This window comes from Anabrus simplex, chromosome 1 (assembly GCF_040414725.1).
Source record: "Anabrus simplex isolate iqAnaSimp1 chromosome 1, ASM4041472v1, whole genome shotgun sequence".
Taxonomy (NCBI): Eukaryota; Metazoa; Arthropoda; class Insecta; order Orthoptera; family Tettigoniidae; genus Anabrus; species Anabrus simplex.
The window spans coordinates 1,033,077,322-1,033,083,027 of record NC_090265.1 but is presented as its reverse complement, the minus strand read 5'-3'; the positions used below and the strand labels follow the sequence as shown (position 1 = coordinate 1,033,083,027).

Sequence of the window (5,706 nt, the reverse complement as noted above, 5' to 3'; positions counted from 1 at the left end):
TCTTATGGCGACGATGGGATGGGAAAGGCCTAGGAGTTGGAAGGAAGCGGCCGTGGCCTTAATTAAGGTACAGCCCCAGCATTTGCCTGGTGTGAAAATGGGAAACCACGGAAAACCATTTTCAGGGCTGCCGATAGTGGGATTTGAACCTACTATCTCCCGGATGCAAGCTCACAGCCGCGCGCCTCTACGCGCACGGCCAACTCGCCCGGTATGATTAATCTTGAGAGAGTTTCTCTTTCTATACACTATGTACACTCTGAATGTATTTACACTCACTGCTATCTTGAAAAGATAGTTCTTGGGAAAGATATAGTTCGTGATAGTTGAAAACTATCATTTGCACTAGCATAGATTAGCTAAGAGAGTTCCTTCTAACTTGAAGTGTCTGAGTTCATAAGCTTGTACTAAATGAAAGCTATATTCACAATTAGAGAATCTAATGTGTGTGTCGGAGCTTGAGTGAGCTTGGGGATGTGCGGCATACAACATCGGGGCTCGACATGGATGAAGGAACGGGAAAGTGGAGTAGTGACCTGAGGTGAAACCTCATACTACCAGAATTCCGTCCACCTGGTCGAGACACATTTTTAAGAGGAGTAGCCTCCGTGTTCGACGTTCAGTGTATTCTGGAGCAGGACACTGGGGAGAATCCTCATAAGTGACAGACAGGGAGCTCATATACTGCACACGACGTAACAGACACGCGCACTGAAAACTGCGCGTCGAGTCTCGAATGATCCACGCTTGCGTGCGTGCGGCTGGCTGGCGCTGAGCGAAGAGAGCGGAGGACATACAACAATTATTATTATTATTATTATTAAACATGGTATCGTACGTTTTTCGCATGTAATATTTTACTGTAATTATTATTAAAATATACTTCACCTCACATGTATCTCCGAGGAACTTATACAGTACCATGCAGTCATTCTATTTTTGAGTGACTGTACCAGGGCACGGCTGCTTCCTTCCCATCTCACAGTTGTGAGTGCGCTAGTACCACATTAAGGAATACTGAACGACTGTATGTTTACTGACAGAGGAACTAAGTCCTTAAAGAGTGTAATATGCTCACTCAAGCGGCCATGTTGACATGCGCGCTGGTTTAGTCATTATTCTTGCTATCGTCAAAGTTGATAACTGTCTACTAACCGTGTGTCCCGTTATATCCATGATTTATGAGGCTACAATTTATCTTCTGTCGGGACGTACGTCAGTGGCTCACTGGTAGGTAGTTCTTGGGAGATCATTTCTTTTTCTCTCACGAGCGATATCTCCGTAGACTTCTCACACTTCGTTGTTTATAAGATAAATTCCTTCTTCTTGATAATCACTAACTATGCGGCACACAACATCGTTATAACCGGACCGCTTGGTGAGTTCACGCTCGGACGACAATGACCGTGAAATAGCCCCCTCAAAAAACAGCCTCGATGGTTTGCGTGCTTTAGGGATCTGGTTCAACTCCTTTCATTTTAATCATCTATATTTCCTAAACAGTACGTAGCCAGACCTTAATATGGGTAGGAATCACGCACTTATACACAATATGAATTTCTTTTCAGATAACACTGATGAACAAATTTTAATTGTAAGTGTGTAAATGGAATAGATTTGGTTTTCTAAAATTAATTAAAACATAAGATGATAAAATACATTAATTCACAAGCTCTAGTTTATTAAAATGTTACTATATAATCGTAATATTTACTTAAATAATAGGATACAGACATCAGTGGCGTATACTGAGGGCTACCAAGGCTATCAGTGAAGCCCAAACCTCAAATGCGAGCGATGGAAATCTAAAGCTCATTTTATTGTAAGCATCTGACACATTATTCCATTTGCAAACCGTGAAAGCAATGAGAAAAGACGTCGCACATATTTCTGAGAACAAGGCTTCGGAGAATGATGTTGCAGCCCAGACTCTAGTCCCGCTCACTCCGACTTGCCTCACGCGGCTTGCTGCTGTATGCCTAGAGGCGCAGGGAACGGGGGAGGATACGTATGCTAGGCTTCGGTCCGTCAGATAGCCACTGCTACCTATCAACCATGCATTACTCATCATATATACTTCCTCACCTCATACTTCTGACTTAATCATATAGATAACAGAGTGCTGGTATTTCACTCCCGTTTCCTTCTACATCCTTGTAGGAAGACTCTGCAGGGCTGCTGTTATAGGAGTAGGCCTAATATAGGTAGTTTTACTTTTACAGGTAGATCTGCTAAAATGAAATGCAATCTTTCAGGTTTAGTGTTCCCTTTTGTTGGTTGGAATCGAACCCGTGATCATGGGTTGGACACCACCACTGATCTTCCGAGGTATATAATTAACCAATGAACGATGGGTATGACCGCTGTAAAATTCAACATTTTTATTTAATAATAATAATAATAATAATAATAATAATAATAATAATAATAATAATAATAATAATAATAATAATAATAATGATGCATGGCTTGGTGTGACCTAATGAGGATAAAATGAATGGCGAAGACGTCATAAACACCCAGTCCCCAAGCCAGGGGAATCAGTATGAGGGGTTGATTCTGAAAATTGAACCGGGGCCATCGAACCAAAGGCAAGCATTCTGTCCATTTAGCCTCAAAGCTGAACTTCAGTTTGCTAAACCTTAGGCTACCAACTCGATGATTGATCAGGAGTTGAGTATTGGCAGTGGCAGAGGCCAGGGCAGTAGCTTGTGAAGCAGATTTCACAACACAACAAGCTTCTCCATTGGCTACTGGCTGCAGCTCAAAACGCTTAAGGCTTGACGTTCCCTAAACCAACCATCGGAAAGCGGTAGCCTAAGTCTAGTGGTAGCCCACGTTTTGATACCAGCATACGCCACTGACAGACATAGATAAATTCCAGTTCCACTCACAAATACAAACGTGAAAGGTGGTCGGCACTGTTCTCGAAAAAGCGTTGCGTTTTTGTTCACTTATGAACAGATATTACGTGAATCGCCATGTCCTTAGAACTGTATCAGTTACCACCTAAAAACTGAATAATTACCCGAAAAATAAAAAAAAAGCCGCTTTAAATGTCACTGAAGCTTGGCAGAAGAGAGACAAAAAGCACTGAATTAAATTAAGCACAACACAAGGAATGTCCGCCTCTGTGGTGTAGTGGTTCGTGTGATTAGCTGCCACCCCTAAGGCCCGGATTCGATTCCCGGCTCTGCCACGAAATTTGAAAAGTGGTAATAATAATAATGATAATAATAATAATAATAATAATAATAATAATAATCGTATGGCCTCAGCTACCGTGTGCAGACATTTCGATTTGACGCCATTTGGCTGTCTGCTCGTCAATTTCGACGTTCCGTTTTACTCTAGGCCCACTGGATGGCAGACCGAGTAAACCGGATCTCTTTTGGGCGTCTATGGCTACGATTTAATTAATTGTGTCGGATAAATACCACCAGAGATCTTTTACATGCCGACAGCGTACGACATGGAGTGTCGAGTGGACTTTCTTCCGCCCTTCAAAAATCCGACTACCTCTGCCGGGTTTGAACCCGCTATCTTGGGATCCGGAGGCCGACACTCTACCACAGATCCACAGAGGTACGAGGGCTGGAACGGGGTCCACTCAGCCTCGGGAGGTCAACTGAGTAGAGGGTGGTTCGATTACCACCTCAGCCATCCTGGAAGTGGTTTTCCGTGGTTTCCCACTTTTCCTCCAGGCAAATGCCGGGATGGTACCAAACTTAAAGCCACGGCCGCTTCCTTCCCTCTTCCTTGTCTATCCCTTCCAATCTTCCCATCCCCTCACAAGGCCCCTGTTCAGCATAGCAGGTGAGGCCGCCTGGGCGAGGTACTGGTCATCCTCCCCAGTTCCATCCCCCGACCCAGAGTCTGAAGCTCCAGGACACTGCCCTTGAGGCGGTAGAGGTGGGATCCCTCGCTGAGTCCGAGGGAAAAACCGAACCTGGAGGGTAAACAGATTGCGATCGAACAACACAAGGAATAACAGAAGCCGGACTGTATTTGAAAGAGAAAATCCCATTGTTAGAAATTTTGTTCGCCTTTGGGGTTTAGTGGTTAGTGTGATTAGCTGCCGCTCTCGGGGGTTAGGGTTCGATTCCCGGCTCTGTTACGAAATTTGAAAAATGGTACGAGGACTGGAACGGGGTCCACTCAGCGTCGAAGGTCAACTGAGTAGAGGGCATTCGATTCCCACCTCAGCCATCCTCGAAGTAGTTTTCCGTGGTTTCCCACTTCTCCTCGAGGCAAATGCCGGGATGGTACCTGACTTCAGGCCACGCCCGCTTCCTTCCCTCTTCCTTGTCTATCCCTTCCAATCTCCCCCCCCCCCCCCGCTAGGCCCCTGTTCAGCATAGCAGGTGAGGCCGCCTGGGCGAGGTACTGGTCATTCTCTCCACTTGTATCCCCCGACCCAATGTCTCACGCTCCAGGACACTGCCCTTGAGACGGTAGAGGTGGATCCCTCGCTGAGTTCGAGGGTAAAACCAACCCTGGAGGGTAAACAGATTAAGAAAGAAAGAAAGAAAGAAAGAGAATAAAAATAAAAATAACAATAATAATTCGAGCTCGATATTGGCATTATTTTCCCATAGGTTAAGGAATATTGTTTTTAAGTTATATTAGTCTATTACACTTGCGTCAGAACAATATCTGTGACGCCATTGTGGCCTCTTCTTGTTAGTACGCACTCCTCATAGCATGTGATGTCACTAGGTTAGCGTGCTGGTCTTTGGTTAGAGGGGTCCTGGTTTCGATTCCCGGCAGGGTCGGGAATTTTAACCATCATTGGTTAATTTCTCTGGCACGGGGGCTGGGTGTATGTGTCGTCTTCATCATCATTTCTTCCTCATCCCGACGCGCAGGTCGCCTACGTGAGTCAAATCAAAAGACTGCACCTGGCGAGCCGAACTTGTCTTCGGACACTCCCGGCACTAAAAGCCATACGCCATTTCCATTTCACTAGGATTATTGCCTATGCATTATCTATCTTGAACAATTTACGTGCCTGGTGTGAGGTTCGAAACCGCGCTCTTTCCTAGGAAAGCACCTTAGACTGCTCGATCAACCTAGCGCATCTTGTGCTATTAGGATTTATCAATGATCGAGCTTCAAAAATTTCATGCCTGGTATGTGGTTGAGAACTACGTTGCGTCTGGGTAACAAGGCTGCTGTCTCAGACTGCTTGCTTAACCTGAATTAATACACTATTCTTCTGGAATATGGCAGACCATTATCATAATTAATCTATCTTCAGCATACAGGGCGGACAAACATTTCTAACTTAAGCTTGCGTTTGGGAACCAGTATTTCACTATTGCACCTTAGCCCGCTCGGTCAAATCGCCTTAGCCTTCAAATTTTCATAGTATATGGTAAGTCATTACGATTGTTATCTATCTTCAAAAACTGTATGTCAGGTGTGGGGTTCGAACCCACGCTCCCTCTCGGGAACCAGAACTTAAGTCTGGCGCCTTAGACCGCTCGGCCAACCTGACGTTAGCCCGTGTCGCAGTTTTCAAACAATAACAACGAACAACGCCATAAAAGACTGCTCGATGACGTTGGTAATGACTAAGACTGGAATGTTTAATGAGTCACAGATCAAGGACTACAGTAGAAGGTAGAGTTCATTCTTTTTGTCTTTTTTTTAAGCCATTTACCATCCAGGATTGGTTTTTCCCTCGGACCTAGCGAGGGATCT

At 44.8% G+C, this 5,706-nt stretch overlaps 1 non-coding gene across 1 annotated transcript; it reads right to left on the bottom strand.

The window, feature by feature from the left end:
• Nucleotides 1-5,416: 5,416 nt before the first annotated feature.
• Nucleotides 5,417-5,500, bottom strand: TRNAL-UAA (transfer RNA leucine (anticodon UAA)). Its single transcript has one exon. It is a non-coding gene; the product is annotated as a tRNA-Leu (tRNA).
• Between the last annotated feature and the right edge of the window lie 206 nt (nucleotides 5,501-5,706).